Source organism: Chiloscyllium punctatum, chromosome 32 (assembly GCF_047496795.1).
Source record: "Chiloscyllium punctatum isolate Juve2018m chromosome 32, sChiPun1.3, whole genome shotgun sequence".
In the NCBI taxonomy this organism is placed as follows: domain Eukaryota; kingdom Metazoa; phylum Chordata; class Chondrichthyes; order Orectolobiformes; family Hemiscylliidae; genus Chiloscyllium; species Chiloscyllium punctatum.
Window position 1 is genome coordinate 59,115,878 of NC_092770.1, and position 17,233 is coordinate 59,133,110.

General features: G+C 42.5%; 1 protein-coding gene across 7 annotated transcripts in view; it reads right to left on the bottom strand.

Moving 5' to 3' along the window:
- The window catches only part of dgki (diacylglycerol kinase, iota), a 235,012-nt gene that overhangs the window by 164,686 nt on the left and 53,093 nt on the right, over nucleotides 1–17,233 (bottom strand). The window lies entirely within an intron of this gene.

Below are 17,233 nucleotides of genomic sequence, written 5' to 3' on the forward strand. Positions count from 1 at the left end.
GCCCATTAATGCAGCCTGGAGCTGGGTGCATGTTCCTGAGTATGCAGTGTCATTTGCTGCAGCACTGAAGTGCAAAAGCATCTTGTACATGGATCAGAGATGTGCCATGAGGATACCTAGAGGTTGACATATGTCGGATGCCAATGGCTACAGACATGAGGTGCATGTGGTTAGTGCCCATAGAAGGTACCCTGAGATAATGGTGCCAGAGGTCCTTTGGAACAAGTGGTGAGCTGCAAACACCAGGTACCTGCTCAGACTCCCAAATCAAGAACTCTCAATGTTGAGTTTAATGTGTTTAGTCAGAAAGGAAGCTAAAAATTACTGAGGCATATTGTGCAATTAACAAAGCATTTCGCAAACATCCATCTTAATTGGCAACTCACTGTTGCCAGGTGAGAAACATGCTTCGTAGGTCAGCAAATGCACAAATGTGGAGCGAGATGCTCCAGACATGAAGATAGGTCTCATTGGATGTCTCATGTGATTCTGTCACACATCTTGCCACAGTCTAAATCTGTCAGGACCCTATAAGATTCTGCAACAGAGTTTCACCGAGTTAATGACATTGTAAAATTTTCTGATTTTGCAGTCATCATAATAAAAGTAAGAATGCTATTCGAAGGGAGCAACAATTTGTGCTGCATGAGAAAAGGGTGCTGACTGGACAGTAAATCAACTCTGACTGGTTGAGGCATTGCCACGGGGATGCTCCAGAGAATTATTCTTCCCCCAAATGCTTTGTTTAGTTCCAGTAGGTGCAATGCCTTGACATGTTCTTTCAGCTTGCAGAGAACAAGGCACAGAGTGTTATTGACAAGCATGATGAGTAACATTGCAAACAGCACCGTTTTCTCATGTAGTATAAATTGTTGTTCTATTTGAAATTGGGCATTCTTGCATCTGTTCTGATGAGTGCATGATGAAAAGCTTCAACAACAAATCTGTATTTTCACCATTGTACAAATTCTTTCCTACCAAGTGACTACCAAGCAGGCAGCACGGTGGCACAGTGGTTAACACTGCTGCCTCACAGCGCCAGAGACCCAGGTTCATTACCCACCTCAGGCGACTGTCTGTGTGGAGTTTGCACATTCTCCCCGTGTCTGCGTGGGTTTCCTCTGGGTGCTCCGATTTCCTCCCACAGTCTTAAAATGTGCAGGTGAGGTGAATTGGCCATGCTAAATTGCCCGTAGTGTTAGGTGAAGGGATAAATGTAGGGGGGTGGGTTGTGTTTTGGCGGGTCGGTGTGGACTTGTTGGGCCAAAGGGCCTGTTTCCACACTGTAAGTAATCTACTTGATATTTAATGTTTGTATTTTTTGTTCTAAATTAGAAACAATGCAAAAGGGCCAGGTTTATTGTGAAGAACAATAAGAAGGTTGAATTGTATCTGAGAAAATGAGGAAATCTAATGCACAGGAGTTAGGGAGCACCAATACCTTGGTTTTAAAAGCTTGTGACTTTGGGGAGAATAGGAAGACTGACTAAGTGAGGACTTCCACAGTGTAACAGTCATAGGAATAACATTATCTCCACTATCATGACCTCTCTTCAACTGCCGGCAAATATTTTTGTTTCAGTAGACTCAAGGTGAATTGATGATGATGATATTGCAACAAATGTGCAAGGTTTAAAGGAGCAATAATTATTGAAGTCTTGAAAAAAACAGACCAACTAAGAGACAGTATGGAGATAAAAGAACAGGCCCAGAGGATAGCAATATGAAAAAAGGGGTGAAAAGTAACAGAAGATGCATTAAGACATGAACAAAAACTCATATTAAAGATTATGGTAATTCTTAAAAATATTTAAGAAAAGAGTAGTAAATTGGAATGTACGTCCATTAAAAAAGATGTAGTTAGGATTATTACAAATAATAAAGAAATCATAGAGCTTAACAGAAGAATCTCAAACCATTTTCACAATTGAGGAAGAGGAGAAAATGCAAGAATACAACAGTAAGTCAAGGGGAGACACATATTGATTTTAATGCAGCAAAAAGCAAATGTAGTGGAGAAAATAGCAGGATTTAATGGAGACAAATCACCAAGATCTGAAAGAAATGGCTGGGCACATTGTAGATTCATTCATTTTAATTTACCCAAATGCTGAATGGTGCTTTTGGATTGGAAAGTTGAAAGTGCTGTCCCCAATTTTTAATAAAGGACAGAAAATTAGGTAAGTAAGGATTTTCTGTTTGAAGTCAGTTGCAACTTACTGCAATCTTTTATCAGGGACAGAGCTACTAAATATTTGAACATGATCAAGGAGAGCCAGTGTAGGTCATGTCTCACTAATTGAATTGTTTTAAGGTAATCATTGTTTCAACACAGAGTAAAACTCCTCCCCCACCCCACTCCACTAATTTAAATCTGCAACACAGAAATGATTTAACCCGTGCTATAATCTATTAAAATTCGAGTGGCCAAGAACTATCCTAAAAGTAACTATTTAAAGTAAAAGTTAGCAACTTTAATTTTTTAAAGTCCAACAGAGAATAACTAACTAACAACTCTTTACAACTCCTTTCTCTAACCTATCTTTTACCTTCCCCTCTACAGTACTGGTCCAATAAAACCCCCGATTAAGATTTACAGAACAATTCAAATTTCAAAACCAGTCAGCTGTCGAACCTTCTCTTGATATCTTTCTCTGTAGATTTGCTCTCCAGGTCAGTGTCAATCTTTTTTTCCTATGCAACCTCCTTCTCCAGACAGGTACCTCTCATTGAGTTCTTACTAGCAGCCCACATCTGATGTCTTTTGGCAGTTCTCCTCCAACTGTTCAATTTTTCCTGGTCTTATACCCCAAAGCATCGGATCGTTTCATTGGTGTTAATATTGTCAAAATACTAACTTCAAACCTCGATTAAAGTTTGGCATTTTGGGGCATAATTTAAACTGATTGGCTGAATTTGAATTTGTTTTTTTTGTCTCCAGTCAACCCAGCTAATCTGGCTGCTCAACCAAATGTTACATTGTTACCTTGTTCAAAACACTTGGTGCTGTGTCAGGTAGTTCTGCTAACTTTTAACTGTCTTAAAGGAACAGTACCCCTTACAACTTCATAACATCATTAACATGATGCATAGAGAGATGCCAATAGATATAAGTTTATTCTCTTTTATAATGCTTTTGATAAGATTCTACACAAAAGCTAATCATAATTATTAGAGGGCATGATATTGAAGATTAGTGAGTAGACCAAATGTAGGGAGATATATTTCCCTCCCCACCTCTATCAGCATTTCGTAAAGACCATTTCCTCTGCGACTCTATTGTCAGGTCCATGCCCCCAACCAACTCACCCTCCCCTCCCAGCACCTTCCACTGCCACCGCAAGAATTACAAAATCTTTGCCCACACCTCCCCCTTCACCTCTGTCCAAAGCCCCAAAGGAGCCTTCCACATCCATCATGGATTTATCTGTACTTCCACACATGTCATTTACTGCACCCATTGCTCCCCATGCAGTCTCCTCTACATTAGGGAGACAGGACACCTACTTTCAGAAGACTTCAGACAACATCTCTGGGACACCAGCATGAAGCAATCCCACCGCTCCTGGGCTGAACACTTTAACTTCTCCTCCCACTCCCCCAAGGACATGCAGATGCTGGGACACCTGGAGGAAGAACACCTCATCTTCCACCTTGGGACCTTCCAACCACACGGGATTAATGTGGATTTCACCAGTTTCCTCATTTCCCCTTCCCCCATCTTATCTCAGATCCAACCATCCAACTCAGCACAACCCACATGACCTGTCCTACCTGTCCCTCTTACTTCCCACCTATTTGCTCCACCCTTCTTCTGATCTAACACCATTACCCCCACCTTCATCTACCTATCACACTCTCAGCTACCTTCCCCTCAGCCCCACCCCTCTCCCATTTATCTCTCTCAGCCCCTCGGCCCACAAGCCTCATTCCTGATGAAGGGCTTATGCCCAAACCATTGATTCTCCTGCTCCTTGGATGCTGTCTGACCTGCTATGGTTTTTCAGCACCACACTCTCAACTCAGATCTCCAGCATCTGCAGTCCTCACTTTCCGGCAAAAGTACGGATACAAAGATTGTTGGGATGTGTAAAGTATCATTCTCTCTAGGGATCTGTACTGGTGCCTTCGTGTTTTGTTACATACAATGATGGCTTTGCTGAAGGAATAGACAGCTGTACATCTAGTTTTTAACATTAGGAGACATAATTGTATTTTAAATATGGTTTTCACCCACACATTTATCCCTTTTAAGGAATAGTGGGGAGGTGTTGGAATAAATCTTTGCTGATTGTTATTCCATTCAGCTGCATTACATGTACTCCTTCCATAGCCAACCAGTACTGGTGTGAAACCTAATCTCAGAACTTCTGACCCAGAGCTAGGAAATACTACAACTCTATCACAACATAGGAGGCATAGTATGTTAAATCCGTGGGCAGGGTTTAGGAAGGAAGTGAAGCCTGTAACACAAATGGGAAAACTGGCAAGCAATGTTCACTGTGAGAAAGTAGGAATCCACCTATTTTGATCCAAGAGAGATGAAGTGGAATAGTTTTTTCATGGCAAGAATTGGTAACAGTAGAAGAGGAATATGAATTAGGTTTCCAGGTACACAGATCTCTAAAGGACAAGAGAGTCATGAAGATGGCAAATGAAATGTTATCATTTGTCTTCAAGGATTGGAATATGAAAGTCACATTTCTGTTTGGAATCTTAATCAAACCCCAGGCATGAAGCACCGCGTTCAAGATTGGGCATCACCTCTTAAAAAATATATATACTGGATTTGGCGGGCTGAAGAGCAGATTCACAAAAATTATATCAAGACTTAGAGTTAAATTATGAGACCATATTGGGCTCCCTTGAGTTTCAAAAGGCAGGGGTCAGTAATTTACTTGATGTTGTCAATTGATAAAGAAACTCAATATTATGGTGAAAAATTATTTCCTCAGGAGAGCAAGTCCAGAATGTGAAAGTATAAGCATAAAATTAAAGATGGGCCTTTGAAGAGTGAAATTAAACAGTTTTGTTTTCAGAAATGACAGTGGAAATCTTTCTCAAGAGTCCAAGAAATAAAGTTTCATCAAGCTTCAATGATAAGTATGTCAATGAACACGTCCATTAAAGATTGTTGCTAACTCTAGCAATTGTTCAAAAACATAAGAGGGCATCTGAACCATAGTTGCTCACTGGCAGCAATGTTAAATTCCAGAGTGCCAGCATCATGATGAATGCAAAACTATTTCATTCCTTGAAAACACACATCAATAGAAGTTAATATTATAACCATAAGATAATTACACATCAACCCATGCATAGCCACTGCTTGATACAAAAAGTTATATCTCTCACTGCCTCACAATCTGAAGATCTTCAATATTGGTCAGTTCATTGGCTGGTGACTGCAAAATTGACGCCTGTACTCCCAGTATTCATACTGCACCCACACGGCCCTGTATATTAAACTCCTTCACAGTCAAGGCTTGTAATTGCAGAATCTGAGGTGCTTTTGTCATCTAAGAATACACTGTAGAAACCCCATTATCAAACCTGTAGGATCTTTGGTGGGTTCCAGCTTGGCTGGATTAGGAAAGTGCCAGAAATCAGTGTCAGATCTGATCTGATCCTCTTCCAGCTTTCCCTTGGGAAAGTTCAGTCATTGGGAAATTCCCATTGATCTAGCAGGAGTGATTAATAGGGATTGGAGGGGGGGGGGGGGAAGCGACTTAGAATCAAATTTTCTTTTCTCTGGTGGGCTGAGAATTTGGAATTCTGTACCCAGAGGGCCCAGTGGAAGCTCAGTCAATAAGTATATTTAAAGTAGCGTTTGACAGATTTCTAAATATTAATTAAATAATGGTATATGTGGAAAAAGACATTGAAATGGATGATCAGCCATAATACTATTGAATGGTGTAGTGGGCATGAAGGGCTGAATGGCTCCTATGTTCTTCACTCAGGTTGAAAGGTGATTACTGATCTTTGTAGAAGGTCTAGCAATTTCTCTTGCACTCAGTTGCAATTTCCTGTGTCAGACTTCAACACAGTACATGTAACTCAACTGAGAGACAAGAGTAGAGGCCACGTCATCACCATTAGCACCAGTAGTTGCTTCTCCTCAGCAGCGTGCCTCACAACATAGCACGATGGATCCTGAGATCCAGCTTAAACAGGCCAACACTGGCAGAAGATCAGCTCTGAGCAAGCACAGTGCCCTAGGAAGCTCAGGCTTTCTTGACAGATCATAGCCAACATCTGAAGCCATCTTCCCAGTATAGCAGGTGGACTCACAGTGCAGGTAGCCAAAAGATGTCTGTCACTGGTGGGCCATAATTCACCCTGTTGCAAAGACCATAAGATAGAGGAGCAGAAATGATGCCATTCAATCTTGGCTTATAAGTTTCTCAACCCATTCTTCTCCCTGTAACCCTTGATCCCCTTGATATTCAAGAACCTATCTATCTTAGTCTTAATTATGTTCAATGGCTTGGCTCCACAGCCTTCAGTGGCAATGAATTTCATAGATTTACCACTCTCCGGCTGAAGAAGTTTCTCCTTATCTCAATTCTAAAAGATCATGCCTTCTACCAATGCAAATATATTCCCAACATCTACTCTGTCCAGGCCATTCAGTGTTATGTATGTTTCAATTATATCCCCCCCCTCATCCTTTGAAACTCCATTGAGTATAAACGTTCCTCACATGTTTAGCTTTTCATTCCTGGGACCATTCATGTGAACCTCCTCCGAACATGCTCCAGGGCCAATACATCCTTCCTGAGGTATGGGGCCTAAAACTGCACAATATTCCTAATGTGGTCTGACCAGAGCCTTATAGATCTTCAGAAGTACATCCCTGCTTTTATATTCAAGTCCTTTCAAAATAAATGACATCATTGCATTTGCCTTCCTAACTGCTGACTCAACCTGCAAGTTTACCTTGAGAGAATCCTGGAAGAGAGCTCCCAAGTCTCTTTGCATTTCAACCTTCTGAATATTCTCCCCATTTAGAAAATACTTCATGCCTCTATTCTTCCCACCAAAGTGCATGAGCTCATACTTTCCCACGTTGCATGCCACCTGCCACTTCTTTACTAACTCTTCTAGCCTGTCAAATCCTTCTATAGCCTCTCTGCCTCCTCAATGCTCAACCGATCTTTGTATCATCTGCAAACTTAATCAGAATATCCTCAGTTCATTCATCTAGATTGTTAATGTATAAAGTGAATACTTGTGGTCCTAAGCTGAGCCTTGCGGAACACCACTTGTCACTGGCTGCCATCCTGAGAAGGACTCTTTTATCCCCACTCTCTGCTTTCTGCCAGACAGACAAGCTTCTACCCATGCTAGCACCTTGCCTCTGACACCATGGGCCCTTATCTTACTCAGTAGCCTCCTGTGCGACACCTTGTCAAAGGCCTTCTTGAAGTCCAGGTAGATCGCATCCATTAGCTCTCCTTGGTCTAACCTTGTCGTTACTTCCTCAAATAGTTCTAGCAGATTTATCAGGCATGATTTCTCCTTGATTAAATCATACTGATTTTGTCCTATTTTACCATAACTTCCAAGTATTCGGAAATATTATCCTTCATAATGGATTCCAGGATCTTACCTACTACCAAGGTTAGGCTAATCGGTCTGTAATTTTCCATCTTTTGCCTTACTCCCTTTTTAAACAGGGGTGTCACGTTAGAGATTTTCCAGTCCTCTGGGACTCTCCCTGATTCTAGTGATTCCTGAAAGATCACCCCTAAGACGTCCTCTATCTCTTCACCCTATCTCCCTTAGAACTCTGGGGTGTAGTCCATCTGGTCCAGGTGAATTATCCACTGTCAAGCCATTCAGTTTTTCTAGCATCTTTTCCTCAGTGATGGCCACTATACTCAACTCTGTCCCCTCATTCTCTTGATTCTTTGGGGCATTACTCGTGTCTTCCACCATGAAGACTGGCATTAAATAATTATTCAATTCCTCATCAGCCATTCCCTTGTTCCCCACTACTATCTATTCGGCATCATTTTCCAGCAGCCCAGTGTCCACTTTTGCCTCTCCTATGTCCTTTATATATCTGAAGAAACTTTTACAGTCTTCCTTTATATTATTGGCTAGCTTACTCTCAGATTTAACCTTCTCCCTCTTTTTTTTTGTTGCCCTCTGTTGGTCTTTGTATGCTTCCCAATCCTCTGGTTTCTCCCTGCCTTTTGCCACATTATATGCTTTCTCTTTTGCTTTTATGCTATCCCTGACTTCCCTAGTCTGCCATGGTTGCCTCATCTTCCCTATACCGTGTTTCTTTTTCCCCGTCTGCTGTGTCTCTTCAATTACTCTCAGAAAATCGTGCCATTGTTGTTCCACTGTCTTTCCTGTTCGGCTCCTCTCCCAGTCAATTCTAACCAGCTCCTCCCACATGCCTCTGTAGTTGTCTTCATTCAGCTGAAATACCATTACCTCTGATTCTATCTTCTCCCTCTCAAACTGCAGAATAAAATCAATCATTTTATGATCGCTGCCTCCCAAGGGTTCTTTCACCTTCAGCTCCCTTATCAAGACTGCCTCATTGCACAACACTAAATCCAGTATTGCCTGTTGCCTAGTCAGCTCCACCACAAGTTGCTGCAATGAGCCATCTCATAGACATTCCACAAATTCCTTTTCTTGCAATCCACTATCAACCTGATTTTCCCTTTCCACCTGCATTTGGATTTCCTCCATGATCACTGTAACTTTGCCTTTCCGACACATCTTTTCGATCTTGTAGTGCATCTTGCGCCTCAGCTCCTGACTACTGTTTGGAGGCCTGTACATAACGCCAATTACGGTTTTCCTTTGCAGTTCCACATAGTTTCTACACAATCTGACCTTACTTCGTTTCTTACTATTGATTAAATTTCATTTCTTACTAATAAGGCAACCCCACCCACTCTGTATAGCTGCCGATCTTTTCGATAGAATGTATATCCTTGAATATTTAGCTCCCAATCCCATGCAGCCACATCTTTGTGATGCCCATCACGTCATACCTGCCAATTTCGATCTGCGCCATAAAATCATTTATCTTGTTCCTGTACAGCATGCATTCAGATATAACACCTTCAGTCCTGTATTAACCGCCCCTCTTTTCATTGGCATTTCTTTGTCCAGTGTGCTTGAAGTGTGATTGCTAACACTTTTCATACACTCTGTCCTATTTGTGTCCACGCTGGAGATATTAATAACCAACCTCTCCTGAGTAACTCTTACCTCCTCCTTTAATTCAGGTTTTCTAATTTCCCCAATAAGTGAGAGCAACTCCACCCCCACCCCCTCCAATTTAATTTAAAGCCCTGTCTACAGCCCTAGTTATGTGATTTGCTAGGACTCTGGTCCCAGCACGATTCAGACGCCATCCCATAGGAACAGATCCCTTCTTCCCCAATACTGATGCCAATGTTCCATGAATTCAAACCCATTTAGCCCACACCAATATTTGAGCCACGCATTTACTGCTAAATCTTATTGATCCTGTGCCAATTAGTTTGTGGCTCAGATAGTAATCCAGAGATTATTACCTTTTTGGTTCTGATTTTCAATTTAGCTCCTAGCTATTCATACTCCCTTAGCAGAACCTCTGCCCTAGTTTTATCTATGTCGTTGGTACCTAAAAGGACCATGACTTCTGGATCTTTATCCTCCCACTCCAAGTTCCTTTGTAGCCCAAATGAGATATCCCGAGTACCAGGCAGGCAACACAACCTTCGGGACTCTCGATCCTGTTCACAGAGAACAGTGTCTGTGCCTTTAACTATACTATCCCCAATTACAAAAACATTTCTCTTCTCTCCCCCGAATTGCTCCCTGCCCCACGGTGCTGTATTCAGTTGGCTCATCCTTCCTGCAGTCTCCATTCCCGTCCACACTGGGAGAAAAAGTCTTGAACCTGTTGGAAAAGGTTAGCAAAGAGAGAGTGCAGAGAGTTTAATACTCTTAATAGTTTTTGAAAGTAGGGAAAAAGGCACCATATTGTTGAGGACAGCTGTGAGGTTCAAAATCAATGTCAAATGTTATATTTGGCAGCAACAGACTTTCAGAGATTTACAAGGACTTCTCTGTAAATCTATAGTTTCAGCACAAATGTCTAATTACAATCTCTCTCTTCTGGATCCGTTCAGGAGCCAGCCTCTATTTTCCCCAAAACTTGGGAGAAATTGGATTGACAACCAGATGTTGAAACTTGACAATGGTAAACTTATCCAGTGTGCTTGAAGTGTGATTGCTTCACTTCAACTGACCCTGCAAAGTCCTCCTTGCAAGTATCTGGGGGTTAGTTTTAAAAGTGAGAGAGCTGTCTCACAGACTAGTCAAGCAGCAACCTGACGTAGTCATACTTACGGAATCATACCTTAGAGATGATATCCCAGACACCACCACACCAACTGTGGATATGTCCTGTCCCAATGGCAGTGGCACAGTGGTATACTGTTGGGAGAGAATTCCTCTGGGAAGTCTCAACATTGACTCTGGACACCATGAAGTTTCATGAAATTAGGCTGAATATGGGAAAGGAAACCTCCCGCTAATCATCAACAACCATTCTCCCTCCCCCCTTACTGATGAATCAGTGCTTCTCCACATTCTCATTATCATCAAGCCAGGGGATCAACCATGATTCAATGAAGAGTGCAAGAGGGCATGCTAGGAGCAGCACCAGGAGTAGCTTCAACTGGTGAAGCTACAACACATGGCTATTTGAATGGCAAAACACTGTAAACAGCAAGTGACAAATGGGCTAGGTGATCCCACAGCGAACAGATCAGATCTAAGCACTATAGTCCTGCCACATCCAGTTATGAAAGATACTGGATAATTAAACAACTCATTGCAGGAGAAAGGTCCGTAAATATTACCATCCTCCATGATTGGGAAGTCCAGCACGTGTGTCCAAACAATAGGCTGAAGCATTCATGATAGTTCAACCAGATGTGGCAAGTGGATAATCCATCTTTACCTCCTCCAAAGATTTCCAGAATCAGATGCTAGATTTCAGCCAATACTATTAATTCCACATGATATCAGGAAACAGCTGAAGGCAATGGATACAGCAAAGGTTTACTAGATTGTTGGGATCAGCTGTGGCTCAGTCATGCTGACACTCACAAATTAAAGGGTTTGCCTTCAAGTCCCATTCCATGACTTTTTTTATATTGATCTCTAGGATGAGAGGGTTGTCCTATGATAAATTGCTGAGTAAATTGGGTTGTTATTCTCTTGAGTTTATGAAAGATAATCTGATTGAAATATTTAATATTCTGAAGGGGCTTGTCAGCGTCATACTCATTGTTTGTTTCCCCAGAGAAGGAAAGTTAGAACAAGAGGATTAGAACATAGAACAAAGAACGGTACAGCACAGTATAGGCCATTCGGCCCTTGATTATGTGCCAGCCTTTTTATCTGGCTCTAAGATCAGACTAACTTACATACCCTTCATTGTACTATGTTTCATGTGTCTATCCAAGAGTCACTTAAATGTCCTTAATGTATGTGACTCCACTACCACTGCTGGCAGTGCATTCCACACACCCAACACTCTGTGCAAAGAACCTACCTCTGACGTCTCTCATAAACCTTCCTCCAATCGCCTTAAAATTATGTCCCCTTGTGATAGACATTTCTATCATGGGAGAAAGTCTCTAGTAATCCACTCTATGCCTCTCATCAAGTCACCTCTCATCCTTCTTCACTCCAATGAGAAAAGTCCTAGCTTCCTCAATCTTTCTTCATAAGATTTGCTGTCCAGTCTCAGCAGTAACCTGGTTAATCTTCTCTGTATCCTCTCTAAAGCTTCCACATCTTCCCTATAATGAGATTACCTATAATTAGGTCTTGCAATTAGGGAAAAATCATTTCCAACTGAGGTGAGGAGAGATATCTTCATATTTCATTTTATATTGAAAGGGATGTGAATGTTCAGCATTCTCTATCCCAGAGGGGTGTGGATGTTTCATTGTATTTTAGACAATATTTAAAGCTGGCATATTTAGATAGTTTTTTGGGTGATTGAGAGATATGAAAAATGGACAGGAAAGTGGATTGAGATTGAAGATCAGCTGTGAACATATTGAGTGTTCGGCAGGCCCAGTGGGCTGAATGGTCTTGTCCTGCTCCTGTTTCTTATGTTCTTGAGCTCTTTTGACCTGACAAAGTGTAAAAGATGAGAACATTCTTCAGAGCATTTAAGTCGTTTTCTGATTGCACACTGTAGAGAATCTAATCTAAGGATATTGAAAATGTAGCTGATGCTTGTGAGGAAGACATAACCTTTTGAAGACTGTGGTACACCATATAAATCATCGAGCTGACACTGCTTCATCCTACTAGTCAAGGAAAAACACAAAGCTTTCCCAAAAGGGTAGTTGAGGCATCCACTGAACATAAACATTGAGGCAACTTCAGTTTGATTAGTTAAATACAACCACTATGATGACAACCTGATTAAACTCGTTGGAAGCAAGACTCACATCTAATGGACATCATAGATCAATATTGCTTCAGATGGAAGAGCTTTAGGAGTTATATTCATTCCAGCTTTAGAACAAGGTGATTCACACTAATCCTCAAGAGACCTTCAGTGAAAGCATTTATTTCACCAAAGTTAGTCATGAACAAATGGAGTGGATCGAAAGCAGCTGGGCAATGAACCTCACCATTTAATCAAAGGATCTTCCTTTGTGAGCTGGAAGAGTTCAGTTCTCCTGATATACATACCCACAACCCAATAAATCCTGGGGGCCACCATTGAGCAAAAACTAAACTAAGCTAATCATCTAAATGCTGTAGCTACAGCTCAGGTCAGAGACTGAGAAATCAGTGATATTTAAATCTCCTCCTGACACCTCAAAGCCTATCCGCTAGGCACAGGTCAGAAACATGGTGGAATACTCCTCACTTGCCTGGATGAGTACAGCGCCAATAACACCCAAGAAGCTTGACACCTGCTTGATAGGCACCACATCCATCACCTTCAACATTGACTCCCTCCAATACCAATGCTCAGCAGTAGGAGCTAGCAGCAATTTTCCAGGGTCATTGGACAGCAACTTGCAAACCCACAACCACTACCATCTTGAAGGACAAGGGCAGCAGGTACATGGAACAGCACAATCTGCAAGTTCCCCTTCAAGCCAAAGCCACTCACCATTATGACTTGCAAAAATATCAGTTTACTCAGTGTCACTGGGTCAAAATCCTGGAACTTCCTTCCTAACCCTATTTTAGAGCTGAAAATGTGTTGCTGGGAAAGCGCAGCAGGTCAGGCAGCATCCAAGGAGCAGGAGAATCGACGTTTCGGGCATGAGCCCTTCTTCGGGAATGAGGAATTCCTGAAGAAGGGCTCATGCCCGAAACGTCGATTCTCCTGCTCCTTGGATGCTGCCTGACCTGCTGCACTTTTCCAGCAACACATTTTCAGCTCTGATCTCCAGCATCTGCAGTTCTCACTTTCTCCTAGAAGATTTTAACTCTATTTTAGGTCTACCTACTCTGCAAGGACTGCAGTGATTCAGAAGGCAGCTCACTACCAGCTTATCTGTGGCAATCAGGGATGAGCAAATATTCTGGCCCAACCAGAAATGTCCACATCCTTGTGAACAAATAAGACAAAAATATGTTGGTATGGGAGGCCCCTGTCGCCTGGCTGAGGGAATGTCTCCCCTTGTCATTTTACGAAGTACCTTGTCCCTTGAGGGTTGTTAAAATTCGGTCCATGCTAAGGGCTAAAATTCCCACAAATAATTCCCGGCTACCACAGGTATTCATCACTTGCAATATTACCACTGTTCATGGTTCCACTTTGTACCTTGTTTGTTATCACAATGGAAATTGGATTCAACATTTAGCTTTGGAAAGAGATGGGGAAATTAACTGGATTTCTTGTTCTTGATGAAACTGCATTAAGTACTCTTAATGTGACTGAGTTACACTTTACATGTATAGCAGAACCTCTGTTCATAAACAGTGGCAAGTATTGAGCTCTCAATGAGTCTTAATGCTTGTGACCCTCCGTTAAATGCTTCCTTTCCTGTTGGTGGGTGTGACTTCATCACCTGCTGTCTAAGATCAGATTGCTGTTATAAACACAGCCTGTTAAAAAGGTGGGTGTTTGTATGATTCAAGGCAAACTTAGCAGTCGTAAACCAATCCTCTCATCTCATTTTCAACTTTTTCTCCCCAGTTTTCACTATGAGGTCACGCAACGTCTGACGCATTAAAATAGGTTTGGATCAGGAAAAAATCCTGCTCTTTTGGCTATTTCCTTGTGCACTGGCACATCACTCTTGACCAGATCCACAGGGAGGATTTCTACATTTCAACAGTGACTACTCATCAGAAATGATTCACTGGCAGTAAAGTGTCACCGTTGTCTTCATTTGATTAAGTAGCTCCAATTCTTCTCTCAAAGATTCAGATGAGGAACAAAATATCCTCAGTTGCAAAGCATGTACTACAGTGCGGCTTACAAGGGCTGTTTCAAGACACAATGTCAAGGGAATCAGGTACTTTACCCTTGTGATAGGTGGAAGCTTACCAAGTCATTGCTTTCATCAGGCTGAAAGTAGCAGTTAGTGGCTGTTGTCTTTGCTGCTATTTGATATTGTGCTTTCCAGAAGAATATTGTCCAAAGCTTCAATGAGTGTTTACTATAGGCCCCCCAATAGCAGCAGAGATGTGGAGAAACAGATTGGGAAACAGATTTTGGAAAGGTGCAGAAGCCACAGGGTCGTAGTCATGGGCGACTTCAACTTCCCAAATATTGATTGGAAGCTCTTTAGATCAAATAGATTAGATGGGGCGGTGTTTGTGCAGTGTGTCCAGGAAGCTTTTCTAACGCAGTATGTAGATTGTCCAACCAGAGGGGAGGCCATATTGGATTTGGTACTCGGTAATGAACCGGGACAAGTGGTGGGCTTGTTAGTGGGTGAACATTTTGGTGATGGTGACCACAATTCTGTGACTTTCACCTTGGTTATGGAGAGAGATAGGTGCGCACAACAAGGTAGATTTTACAATTGGGGGAAGGGAAATTACGATGCTGTAAGACAGGATTTGAGGAGCATACGTTGGGAGCATAGGCTGTCAGGGAAGGATGTGGTGGAAATGTGGAACTTTTTCAAAGAGCAGATACAACATGTCCATGATATGTATGTACCTATCAGGCAGGAAAGAAATGGTCGTGTGAGGGAGCCTTGGTTGACGAGGGAGGTTGAATGTCTAGTAAAGAGGAAGAAGGAGGCTTACATAAGGTTGAGGAAACAGGGTTCAGACAGAGCAGTGGAGGGATACAGGATAGCCAGAAGGGACCTGAAGAAAGGGATTAGGAGAGCTAAGAGAGGGCATGAAAAATCCTTGGCGGATAGGATCAAGGATAACCCCAAGGCATTTTATGCGTATGTGAGAAACCTGAGAATGACGAGAACGAGGGTAGGTCCGATCAAGGACAGTAGTGGGAGACTGTGTATTGAGTCGGAAGAGATAGGAGAGGTCTTGAACAAGTACTTCTCTTCAGTACTTACGAACGAGAGGGACCGTATTGTTGAAGAGGAGAGTGTGAAACGGACTGTTAAGCTAGAAGAGATACCTGTTAGGAAGGAAGATGTGTTGGACATTTTGAACAACTTGAGGATTGACAAGTCCCCCGGGCCTGACGGGATATATCCTAGGATTATGTGGGAAGCAAGAGAGGAAATTGCAGTACCGTTGGCAATGATCTTCTCGTCTTCACTGGCAACGGGGGTGGTACCAGGGGACTGGAGAGTAGCGAATGTTGTGCCCCTGTTCAAAAAAGGGAATAGGGATAACCCCGGGAATTACAGGCCAGTTAGTCTTACTTCTGTGGTAGGCAAAGTAATGGAAAGGGGACTGAGGGATAGGATTTACAATTTTCTGGAAAGACACTGCTTGATTAGGGACAGCCAGCACGGATTTGTGAAGGGTAGGTCTTGCCTTACAAGTCTTATTGAATTCTTCGAGGAGGTGACCAAGCATGTGGATGAGGGTAGAGCAGTGGATGTAGTGTACATGGATTTTAGTAAGGCATTTGATTAGGTTCCCCATGGTAGGCTTATGCGGAAAGTCAGGAGGCATGGGATAGAGGGAAATATGACCAATTGGATAGAAAACTGGCTAACCGGTCGAAGGCAGAGAGTGGTGGTAGATGGTAAATATTCAGCCTGGAGCCCAGTTACAAGTGGAGTTCCGCAGGGATCAGTTCTGGGTCCTCTGCTGTTTGTAATTTTTATTAATGACTTAGATGAGGGAGTCGAAGGGTGGGTCAGTAAATTTGCAGATGATACGAAGATAGGTGGAGTTGTGGACAGTGAGGAGGGCTGTTGTCGGCTGCAGAGGGACTTAGATATGATGCAGAGCTGGGCTGAGGAGTGGCAGATGGAGTTCAACCCTGCCAAGTGTGAGGTTGTCCATTTTAGAAGAACAAATAAGAATGCGGAATACAGGGTTAATGGTAGGGTTCTTAGTCAGGTGGATGAACAGATGGATCTTGGGGTCTATGTACATAGATCTTTGAAGGTTGCCACTCAGGTGGATAGAGTTTGTAAGAAGGCCTATGGAGTATTATCGTTCATTAGCAGAGGGATTGAATTCAAGAGTCGTGAAGTGATGTTGCAGCTGTACAGGACTTTGGTTAGGCCACAGTTGGAGTACTGTGTGCAGTTCTGGTCGCCTCACTTTAGGAAAGATGTGGAAGCTTTGGAGAGGGTGCAGAGAAGATTTACCAGGATGTTGCCTGGAATGGAGAGTAGGTCGTACGAGGATAGGTTGAGAGTTCTCGGCCTTTTCTCGTTGGAACGGCGAAGGATGAGGGGTGACTTGATAGAGGTTTATAAGATGATCAGAGGAATAGATAGAGTAGACAGTCAGAAACTTTTTCCCCGGGTACAACAGAGTGTTACAAGGGGACATAAATTTAAGGTGAAGGGTGGAAGGTATAGGGGAGATGTCAGGGGTGGGTTCTTTACCCAGAGAGTGGTGGGGGCATGGAATGCGTTGCCCGTGGGAGTGGTAGAGTCAGAATCATTGGCGACCTTTAAGCGGCATTTGGATAGGTACATGGATGGGTGCTTAATCTAGGTTAGAAGTTCGGCACAACATCGTGGGCCGAAGGGCCTGTTCTGTGCTGTATTGTTCTATGTTCTATGAGACAACCACATGTTTTCAATGTCAATGGCCACATATGGGCTTA